Below are 11,550 nucleotides of genomic sequence, written 5' to 3' on the forward strand. Positions count from 1 at the left end.
GATTCATATTTGGTTTACATTAGTTTTAATTGCTCTTGCAACACAGAAAAATTTTAGAATGGCCTTGAAAATAGGAAAACAATGTAAATAATCCCAAACAGAATGAGAACATTCTGTAAAATGTCATTGTAAAATGAAAATACTTAATGTTTGTCCCCTTCATGCATATTCAAGTTCTGATTGTCATAAACTCTGCCCTTTCTTATTCTCGATTTGGATGAGATCTAATGACATGGCATTTCTTAGAAAATATGCTTAGTTCTTTGCAGCAAAGAGGGAGTCCTATAAATTTTTCCTAAAAATTAAGGGCACAGTACATTGATAATTAACAAATGAAAACAGAACCGTATCCTTTTATAATCACCTAGTTTAAAAATAATTACTATTCTAATCATTTATCCTGTTTATAATATCACACATTAAACACTATATATTTTTTTGTCATTAACTTACTGCCATGATGTCAGCAACTGAGTGTTCTCTTATCTAGAGTGTTACCATTCTTATTTTTGAAGAGGAATGTCACAGGTGGGACATATAATTAGCCAATAAATAATTTGAGTCTTATTATCAGTTCTATTTTAACTGCCCGTGTGAACTAGGGTAAGGCATTTACCTTTTCAAGACCTTGAAACCTTAGTTTCCTCACTTGTGAAGAAGAGGAGTAAGCCCGATGTTTCTCTGGTCCTGCCTGTTCTAAAGTTCTGCGAGTCTGTGATCACTATTTCTAGCACGGCAGTCCGGCCTTGGCATTCTCGTATTAGTAACAGCGAGCAAGGAAAGGCTGGAGTGGCTGTTATTGACTGTCTCTCGAGCATCCATCCCTTCTCTCCTCTAGCTCAAAGGATTCTAGTTTTGCTATGGTTATCCTCGCCTCCCTTACACACACACACACACACACACACACACACACACACAAGGTCCAGAAGTGAGCTCTGATTAGTAATGCATATCAGAGGATTACAATTTGGGGCACTGGGGTGTCTCAGGGATTTTTGAGAAACTTTTTCATTCATTATTTTTAAGAGAGACTCCCCCCCCGCCCCAAATTATGCACTGTTAGATTTATTGCACAGACTTACTATACACTTGAAGGCCGGGCACTGTTTGGCGCTAGCTGGGGCTACAGTGGTGAATAAGCCCTGCCCTCCTACGGGCGGGTCCTCAGCTGAGGAGAGATGAGGCAGAAATCACCGAGGCACGTTGCAATCCCAAGGGGAAAGGCCACCATGGGAAAGCCAGAGAGGAAAAGCCGAGACCAGGCTTCAAAATGCACTCAGGACAGGACTGTGGTCTTTCTGGTGGCTCAGATGGCCAAGAGTCTGCCTGCAGTGTGGGAGATTTGGGTTCGATTCCTGGGTTGGGAAGATCCCTTGGAAGAGGAAATGGCAACCGACTCCAGCATTCTTGCCTGGAGATCCCATGGACAGAGGAGCCTGGTGGGCTACAGTCCATGGGGTCCCAAAGAGCTGGACACAGCTGAACAGCTAACACAAGAGAGGTTAGTGGAGAGAGATGCGATACAGTAGCTGCGGTCTGCGTTAAGCATGCAACTCAGGTTCTGTTTTTGGCAGCTGAGGAAAACAACTATGACTAGGTCGGCACAGTGGAAAGCAAGGCAGAAAATTAAGATTCTTGATGACATCACTAGCTGCCAGAGTAGTTAATGCTGGAAAGTCTCAACATTTTAAGACACTGTTTTATATTATTAGTTACTCTTTTTGAATTGTGTTCTGTTAATGAAAGTTGTAACATCCCTATACAACACATCGAATCTCATCAGAAAATGCATGTGGAAGTGCCTCTAGGAAGTAAGAAGTATTATAAAAATTCAAGGGTCAGTTGTCTAATGGAACTACTTCTCAGCCATTAATGTGCTTGTCCTATTAATATTTACTGAGGCTTGAGATGTGCTGGGCACCATGTTAGGAAGTTTTAACTTTAGGACACATTCCCATTAACTGACCTCCTTGAGGCCCCACAAAGGGACTGAAACAGAGACAGACAAAAGACCGGGAATCTTGATTTTTTTTAAAATACAACTAAAGGGCTTTATTATTGGCTTTTCAGTACCCTAATAAACATCTTCACTTCTGGTAAGAAGTGAAGCTGCTCAGTCACGTGTGACTCTTTGTGAGTCGATGGACTTTAGCTTACCAGGCTCCTCAGTCCATGGAATTTTCCAGGCAAGAGTACTGGAGTGGGATGCCATTTCCTTCTCCAGGGGATCTTCCCAACCCAGGGATTGAACTTGGGTCTCCCACATTGCAGGCAGACGCTTTACCCTCTGAACCACCAGGGAAGCCCTCAGTTCTGGTAAAACTGACCATTAAAGTTAGGATAGGCTATTCATAAGACAAGTGTCTTAAAACAGTCCCAGCTAAAAACAAGTTAGTTTGCAATTCATTGACACTGTTCTAGAAGGGAAACTTGGTAATAGAATGGGCAGACTATTTCAAACCCATCATTGCTACAGGAAAATTCAGATATTTGGGCAAATACTTATCTGTTGCCTTTCAGCACATCATGTCTGAAACTCCCTTTATTTTAGGATATTTTTCTACTGTAAGTAGATTCTCTGGGTCCTCAAATATTCTTACCAATCAACCATTCACCACCTTTACTTTCAGAATACTTTTATTCTTGCCCCTCACAGTTAACTTCTTTTAAGTGACCTATGTAGCTTAAAGTCTTATCTGTTCTGAGGAAAATTATTTTAATCCTAAGTTTTGCACTTAAAATATTAGGTGTGAGGAGCAAGTAAAAAATAGCTTTGGAGGACATGGGCTCATAATATTTATCTACACAATCATTTTTTGATGTATGTAAGTCAGATAATTATAGTGCATACCTTAAACGTATACACTGCTGTATGTCCATTATACCTCAATCACACTGAAAGATAAAACCAGCAAACAAGAAAGAAAAATTAGCCGTGCACTCCCTTAAATCATTGCTTCCAGGTATAATTTAGTAAAACAAAAAAGGAATAAAAGAAATGGGGCAACATGAAAAGCAACGGAGTATTAATAACTTTCCTTAATATAAGAATTAGAGTGAAATTTAATCCTTCAGATAGAATTGAATACTTAATAGTATATTAATAGTGGACTTTTTGTGATGAGATAAGGACTTTTTTGTATTCTTCAATATATTTTTCTATATTTTCTACTATAAAGCATTATTTTGATTATTATAAGATATAAAACTGTGATATCTGACTGTTGCTTTATAATGGAGACAAACATTTTTATTTGGCAAAAGGTTTAATGATATAATCAGAAAGATATATATATATATATATATATATATATATACACACATATATATTAAAGACTCTGCAGTAATAAAAACTAATGACATAGAAGCATGTTCATTGACATGGAAGTATATTAATGATATTTCATTCAGTGAGAGGAAGTATGACTTTATTTTTCTAAGTAAAACATGAGGAGAACATATTAAAATGGTAGCAGTGATTTTTCTCCTAGATATCTGAATTATGGGCAATTTTGATTCTGCTTTCTACTTTGTGTTTTATTAAGAATATGATTTCACATGTAGCAAAATACTTTTAATATGTACTCTCCAGGTTCTTGGCGTAAGAGAGGAATTACTTGAATTGATAGAATTAACTGGTTAAAGGACCATAAGAACACTAGGAAAGCCTAGCAGCCTTTTCACTGGGTCCTGGATCCTCCCCAGCTAAGGTGTAAAATGAGCTTGCAAAAGTCAGTTTAAAGGCAACAGCCGAGCTTGAGGTGTCAGTCTTCCCTCTGTCCCCTTGACATCTGCCTGCCACAGCGAGGTTATAACTGACGAGGCCGGCCATCCTGTGGAGTGATGGACAGTGCTATTTGGGGAGTGTTCAGGCTGCAAGTCCGTGAAGGCATAAACCAGCCCTGTGCTTGCGTTCAACGAAGGTATCTGACTGCTTAACCAAATTGTTAATCAAATGTGAGAATGAAACCAAATGAGTCTCAGAAAGCAAGAATGGCTCAAGAAGACAACACTGACAGATTTAATGGTTCGTATAGGTTGACACTGTGTATACTGCTTCCCATTAAGACTCTGTGGCCTTATTCGTCCCCTTCTGTCTTCCACTCAACAATGTGTCACACACAAAGCCGATAATATTGGCTGAGCACCTTGCTTGTGCCACAGGCTGTGCTAGATGCAGTGCAGTGCAGACACGCAGGTTAGCTGTCTTTACTTAGAAGCGTTGCTCTCATTATTATCATGGATATACCTCTATGATTTTTAACTCTATACCTGCATCCACATCTGTACCTCTTCTTTCCCTTCAAAGCTTTGAAGCTATTGTTCCATTTTATTTAGGCTCTCAGTACAATTGAAATGAAGTCTGTTGTGTCTGATTCTCATTTGTTTGTTGGTTCTGGAAGCTTTCAGAATTCTCTATCTACTGAATTCAATAAAAATCTCAATGCATATCTTTCTCTTTTTTTTTTTCTTGCTTAGAACTGGATGGGCCTTTTCAATCTAAAACTTGTATCTTTCTTGAGAGTGGGAAGTTTATTCTATGACTATTTAAAAAATTACTCTCCTACCTCCTTGAGCCTTATTTTGTATATCTGGAGGGTTTTTTTAATATATATATTTTAAATTTCTGTCTTGTTTTCATCTTGGAAGATGTATTCAATCTTATCTTCTCTATCTCAAATTTGGTCTTTAGGAATGTTTTCGCTATGATTCAGCAGTTTTGAATTTTTATTAAAAAGTCTGTGACCTACTTTCCAAGAACATTTTCTTTTTCTTTGATTGCTTCTTTTTTTATAGCAGTTCGTTTTAGTTTTATGGAGGCAGGTGTTGTCTAATCTTCTGACATTAATTTAGAATTATTTGTCTTCTTCAGTATCACTGTTTTCTCCAGGGTTAAGTGTTCTGTTTTTTTTTTTTTTTTTTTTTATCATGGTCCTTTTCTTTCCTACTGTTCATTTTCCTCAGATTCCTGCTAACCCTGAGTTGTCCTTTAAAACTGATACAGAATGAAGTAGTTTGATAATTTTGGGCACCTACTACTGTGCTTCATCTGCAGCTGGTTAGGCGAGTTCACACACGTGGTCTCTCCCTGAACTAAGTAAGGGAGGACGTGGAGGCCTGGCCTGCTGCGATTCGTGGGGTCGCAAGAGTCGGCCACGACAGCCGCTGACCTGAACTGAACTAAGGGCTTCCCGTGAGCGAGCGTGGGATGTAGATGAAAGGTGAGTGCGTGCCCCAAGAGGATGAAGTCAGGTGTCCAGGGTTAGGTCAGCGTTTGTTTTACTCGTCTCTGGCCCTCACACCCACCCCGGAACTGCTTGCCAGGCTGGTCTGTCACTTTATTTAGAAATATCCACGCTGCCTGGAGCCCGTGCACTCAGAATCATTTTTTTTTTTTTTTGCTCTTGCTCTGTTCCTTATCGTGGGGAAATTCACTCCCAGGCTGTGTTTCCTGGGTCTCATCAACGGTCCTGGCTGGGTGTGACCAGTGGGACACAGAGGCATCGGATGGAGACACGGAGGAGGGGATGAAAAGCCTTTCTCCCCTTCCCTCCGCTCGCCTGTCCCGGTCAGTGTCTCCGGAAATAGCTTCCGCTTTCCCGGGACACGCCTGATCCGCGCTTCCACCTGGCGACCTGACCGTCTGCCGCCAGGAGCGCCACGTCCGCCCTGCCTCCTGCTTTATCCCTGCCTGGCTTCTCGGCGACACAGTCCTCTGTGCGATCAGTCACCTGCATGACATTCCTTCTAGTATAAACACTTTTTTCCCCCCGACTCCCTGGTTGGAGCCTGCTTTAGGGTGAGGACAAATTCTGCAGCTGCACTGTCCTATGGGGATGATGAGAACCCTTAATCAATCTAGACATATTGTAGACATTTAAGAAATTTAATGTCTTGCGGGTGATTACCTCATAGCCTGCCGCTCCTCTTATGATTGTGCACCCTCCATCAATCTGTTTTCTTATAGAAATTCTTGGAAAATTTTAGTCTCCTGAAAAGAGCATTTCTTATTTTCATCCCCTTTATTGATTGCTTCCTGTTTCTCCCCTTCTCCTTCTCCTCCCCTCCCCACCTCTCTCCCCCTCTCTTTCTTCTTCTGCTTCCCCGTCTCCTTCTCTTCCTCCACCTTCCCCTCTTCCTCCTTCTTTTTCTTCATCTTCTTCTTCCCGCTGGCAGTGTGCTTAGCGGCCCCCTTCATGGCTCCGGGATTCAAACCCTGGCTCCACTCAATACTGATTTTGTGACTTGGCACAGTTCCCTAACTGCTTTGTTCCTCAGTTTGTTCACCTGTAAAGTGGGATTGCTGAGGATTAAATAGGTACATGCAGAAGAATGCTTGAAACGTAGTGTTGCTCAGTAGAAATAAGCTATAATTATTTTAGATGCTGTGATTTGTATTTTTAACATTTTAATCAGATTTTAGGAGGGAAGGTTGCTAAGTGTCTGAACTCAGTCCACAGTATGAACTGGAAGGAAGCACACAGTCTGATTTTGAACTTTTAGAATCTTCTTTGCGCGTGTTACTCACTCAGTCGTATGTGACTGTTTGCAACCCCATGGACTCTGGCCATGGAATTCTCCAGGCAGGAATACTGGAGTGGACTGCCATTTCCTCTCCAAGGGATCTTCCCGACCCGAGGATCAAACCCAGGCCTCCTGCACAATAGGCAGATTCTTTACTATCTGAGCCACCGGGCAAATGCAAAGGAATGTTACTTAGAATATGATGAAACAGCACGTACAGAAGCATAAGTGAAAAGGAAAATGCATAAACCTGCTTTTGAGAAGGAGGAGAAGACGGTGATCACAAAGAGCAGCCTAACAGTTAACCCTTGCATGTGGATGCAGAGTATCCTGGTCTCTAAGACTTGGTTTTCCTCCACCTCTCCTTCTTTTCCAGTTGTATGGATATTTATGCATTGAACCTTTCTTTTCTAGGATGAACTAAGGGTTTTCTTTCCCAAATGCAGTTTTGAATGCCTGGACTAATAATTTATATTGGAATAATACTTCTTTATAATCGTTTCTGTAATCTACTGAAATAAGTCTTCTTTTCAATAGGACATAGAGAACATGAAACAAAATGTTCTGTTTTCCCTAAGCCTGAAAATTTTTTTTCTCATATTTGTAAAAAAAAAAAATGGTATTGTAAAACTCAATAACATAGGTTAAGCCACTTACAATCCTTTGGGGTGTTTTTACATTTTAATATTTAACTTGCAATTTGGTTTTAATTTAATTGTAGGATTTAAGAGCAAAAGTTTCTTGAATGGATACCAGATTGATTATGTTACATTTCATTCTAGAAAACTTGTCTTTCCATATAAGGGGATATATAGTCTTGAGCTTTTATTTAATTTCTCTCCATCTTTATCTTGATGGCAAGACTCTTCTTGGGGAGAGAGTGGCAGACAGATTTTGATAGTCCCCTGACCAGGATCCCAGATATATTTAATGTCTGTGTGATTCTGACTTTATTCTAAAATTTCTCTTTTATATTAAAAATACTTTCTTGCTAAGCATTTCATCAGCTACTACAAAAGTTACATTTCTTTGTTCCTTGTAATATTTTTGAATCTTAAGTTGAAAAGTTATTTCAAAACTGAAATTAAGTTACAAGAAATGTATAAGGAAGCATTGTATTTTCAAATAAATGCAAAGTTCACATTGGATGTTATAAAAGAAAAAAACTTAAATTTGTCTTTTGATAGTGACTATTTTAAAATTACATTTTTAATATAATTTTTTAAAAGTTATATTTTACACATGAAGCATTCTCTAAATGATGTGCTTTTGGATTATGTCAATTGTCCTTTAAGTGAAAAAAGTGTATAAAGAAACATATACAATCTAGAGACAACATGGAAAAAAATCTGTGTGAATTTCATGGTTTGTTGTTTTTATTGCTGAGTGTTTGTTTAAAAATATGAGGAACCAGTGATTCCAGGTCCTATGGTATTATAGCTGTAGGACTCTAAACATATCAGAACATGTTTATTATGCCTGAAAAAGTACTTTACAAAAGGCACTTTCAATTAAAGAGTAAGAGACTTGAGCATGGGAATAAACTTGACCAACTTTTTTTGGTTGTTGTTCTTTAAAAAATTCAAAACTTGCCAAAGTGTACATCTGTTTATTCTACAGTGATTACTGATCTGTTTCTTAGTTCAGCATCCCTTTGGGTTTATGCACATGTGGCAAATCTGTCTTTTTTCATGAGAATGAGTGAAAACTTAATCTCAGTAATTCAAAAACAACTCTAGAAGTTGTCTATTTATTTGTGTTCAAAAGCCACAGCAATTTTAGCTTCAATTCAAGAATCCAAGGAAGGAAAAGAACAGACTGTGCCTTAGGAAGTATTTGGGAGACTTTAAAAGTTTAGTGACCTATGTGGAACATTTCCAGTGAAGTAGGTCCTAAGAACTATTGGGAGACACAGTGGAATGCCAGAAACTGAAAAACTGGCAGAGTGATGATCCTTAAACAACCACTTCCCTTTCTTACAGTTGTCAATGCTATAAACAAATGTTTGACAGTGGTGAAATGAAAAATAAATCATTCTAAGTAGGTATAAGCCCTTCTTCCTGATCTGTCTACAAAGTCAGTTTTTTTTTTAAATGTGAAATTAACAAATAATGTAATTTGCATATGACTGCATAGAGAGAAATATAAATAACTGCAATAAAATATAATTTTTAACACTTAATCGCAGCTGAATAAGACAAATGAAGTTTAATGAAGACTCTTCTATTCCTATACACAAAGTGCCAATTACATCTATTCTTTCTGAAGAACAAGATCTCCAGAAACATTTACTTCAATAAAATGAGTTTATTAAGCCTAGGTTCTAAATAGGAGACAATCCAGAGAGTAAATAAACAAAAATGCTCAAGGACATAGTGTTTATAAAGCAGTATATTATATATTTAATTGAAGGAAATAACTGATATTCCAGAAGGAGTTTTCAGGATTAAAGACAGTTGTAAAAAATAAAAATCCATGTATGTATACATACACAAGGGCTTCCCAGGTGGAGCTGGTGGTAAAGAACCCACCTGCCAATGCAGGAGACTAGAGAGACCCGGGTTTGATTCCTCAGGTGGGAAGATGCTCTGGGGGTGGGCTTGGCTCTAGCATCCTTGCTTGGAGAATCCCATGGACACAGGAGCCTGGGGGGGCTGCAGTTCAAAGGGTTGCAAAGAGTCAGCCACGACTGAAACAAGAGCAGATGCACACACACATACACATGCACACATATATCGAGTTTTGAAAAATATGGTAACATGAGAGCCAATGTTGTATGTATAATACAAAATAAATTTAACAGAGTGGAAATATGACAATGACATGATGTTTTCATCATGTGGAAATGGGACACAGAAGAGTCAGAACCTTAGGTCCTCTCCTGTGCACACACGTGGCCCAGACACAAACGCCTGCCATATTGAGTAGTTTCTATTTTCTAGATGACATCCTTGGAGAAGGCAATGGCACCCCACTCCAGCATTCTTGCCTGGAAAATCCCATGGACAGAGGAAGCTGGTGGGCTGCAGTCCATGGGGTCATGAAGAGTAGGACACGACTGAGCGACTTCACTTTCACTTTTCACTTTCTTGCACTGGAGAAGGAAATGGCAACCCACTCCAGTGTTCTTGCCTGGAGAATCCCAGGGACGGGGGAGCCTGGTGGGCCGCCGTCTGTGGGGTCGCACAGAGTCGGACACGACTGGAGTGACTCAGCAGCAGCAGATGACATCCTACCTTAAAGAGTTATGTCTTTTTTCTCTCGCAATGCTTTCAATGCTTCTTTCTTTTATACTCCCATTTTTAAAATGTTCATTTTATTTATGTATCACCTGCACTATTATTTGCTTAACACTTTTGCTAAAATAACTTGCTTTTAAAACGTAAGTTTATCAAAAGAGAAACCTCACTATCTCTACTAAACAGATGGTGCCACTTTTCATAAATAGACAACAAAAACAGAATAATGACAATAAGTTCTTGCTAGATGTGGTTGCCCACTAAGTGTTCTGAGCGTGAAGCCTGCTCTCTCTGAGTTAAAACCTTAGGTGTTAAAGACTATCACCAAACTGAGACTTTTTTTTTCCCTAATAGTTTTGAAGGATGGGAGGAAAATGTGAAAGGAAATAGCTTTCTTATTATAATTTTTAGTATCGTTATTTTCCTGGTTAGAGTGTCACCTGACATCTGCGTCTCATTTACCAAATAAAATCAGGCCGAATGCCAATAGCGTCGCTCACCGTGAGAGGCATTGCCGTTCCTCGGCAGCTACTGCTTTCGCAGTTTCTGTTTCTCTTGTTTTAGGTGGCAGGATGAGGAGTGCGGTGTCTCAGTGAATGTGCTTTTCTGCTTTCTTAAGTGGGCAGGGCATATAAATAATGCGGAGAGTGGGATAGTTAATCGGACAGAGATCAAAAGAGTTTATTTATTAAAAACCTGCATCACTGGTGTGAGGTTGGTAACTCCATGTATGAGCTGTCATCAGTAATAGAACATCTCTTTCCTTTACTGCTCAATAACACCCCCGAACTGGAAGACAAACACGAACTTGGGATTGGAAGCTAATAAATGAGACACGTTTTCTAAGAGGCTGAGAGCAGCAGAGTTAATGAATTACAGATGAGGTTGTTTACATGAGTGAGGACTGTTTGCTTTCCCTGACATCAGTTTTATCCTTTCCAGTAAGAGTAAGTTTGCTTGTGATGGAGATGGGGGAGGGAAACCGATATAGCTCTAAAACAATGTTTCATTTTTAAGAAAATATGTACATCTTAGGAATGTTATTGCTGCCTTTCTCTACTGCTGTAGAAAGGTTAATTTATAGTTGACTCTTAATGCTTGATAGGAAATGTTTCTGAAACAACAGTATCTAGTTCAGGGACAAAGCTTGTATGGGCTTATGTGTGAGAGTGATGCCGTAAGTTTGTTTCACTTTTTATACATCTGAGGGAAAAAAAAAAAAAGAAATTATCAGGATAGGTACAGGGCTTAAATACCAGAACAGGATTCTGCCTTCTTCTGCTTCATACTGATAGAATTGGCGTGAGCCAGAAAGGGGCAGCTACTGAACTATACCTCCTCTCACAGCTGGCTCTGAAAAAACAGTGGCGAAACGGAATCCCCAGAATAGACAAGAGTTTAGGTGATCCATGTGGTTGCATGGAAGGAAGGATGGCCTGAGTGTAGATGTATGTGATTCACGAACTGTGGCTAATGAATTGATGGGATGGTCTTGGATTTGAAATGAACACATTTGGAAGGTTGGTTGCGAGAGGCCTAGAGATAAGGTGTGTAGACAGGTGTATATGGGGCACTGGCTGCAAAATACTTATGACCTACATACATGCTCACTATATATAGGGCTTCAGATCTGTGAAGGAGGATCTTAATAATTAGGTAGAAAACTTGACTCATCATGGATATCAGTCAGCTTCTTATTGCTGGCACCCTGGTAACTGTTTCACAGGTCCATTGTGAAATGGTCATGGCATCAAATCTGGAAGTTCTGTGTGCATTCAACATGCAC

At 39.4% G+C, this 11,550-nt stretch overlaps 1 long non-coding RNA gene across 1 annotated transcript; it reads right to left on the reverse strand.

The window, feature by feature from the left end:
- Window positions 1-8,898: 8,898 nt before the first annotated feature.
- LOC139034672 (uncharacterized) lies at window positions 8,899-10,356 on the reverse strand. The gene is made up of 2 exons (XR_011487163.1): window positions 10,265-10,356; window positions 8,899-9,214 (listed from the first exon to the last, which is right to left on the reverse strand). It is a non-coding gene; the product is annotated as an uncharacterized lncRNA (long non-coding RNA).
- Between the last annotated feature and the right edge of the window lie 1,194 nt (window positions 10,357-11,550).

Source organism: Odocoileus virginianus, chromosome 4, assembly GCF_023699985.2.
Source record: "Odocoileus virginianus isolate 20LAN1187 ecotype Illinois chromosome 4, Ovbor_1.2, whole genome shotgun sequence".
Lineage (NCBI taxonomy): Eukaryota > Metazoa > Chordata > Mammalia > Artiodactyla > Cervidae > Odocoileus > Odocoileus virginianus.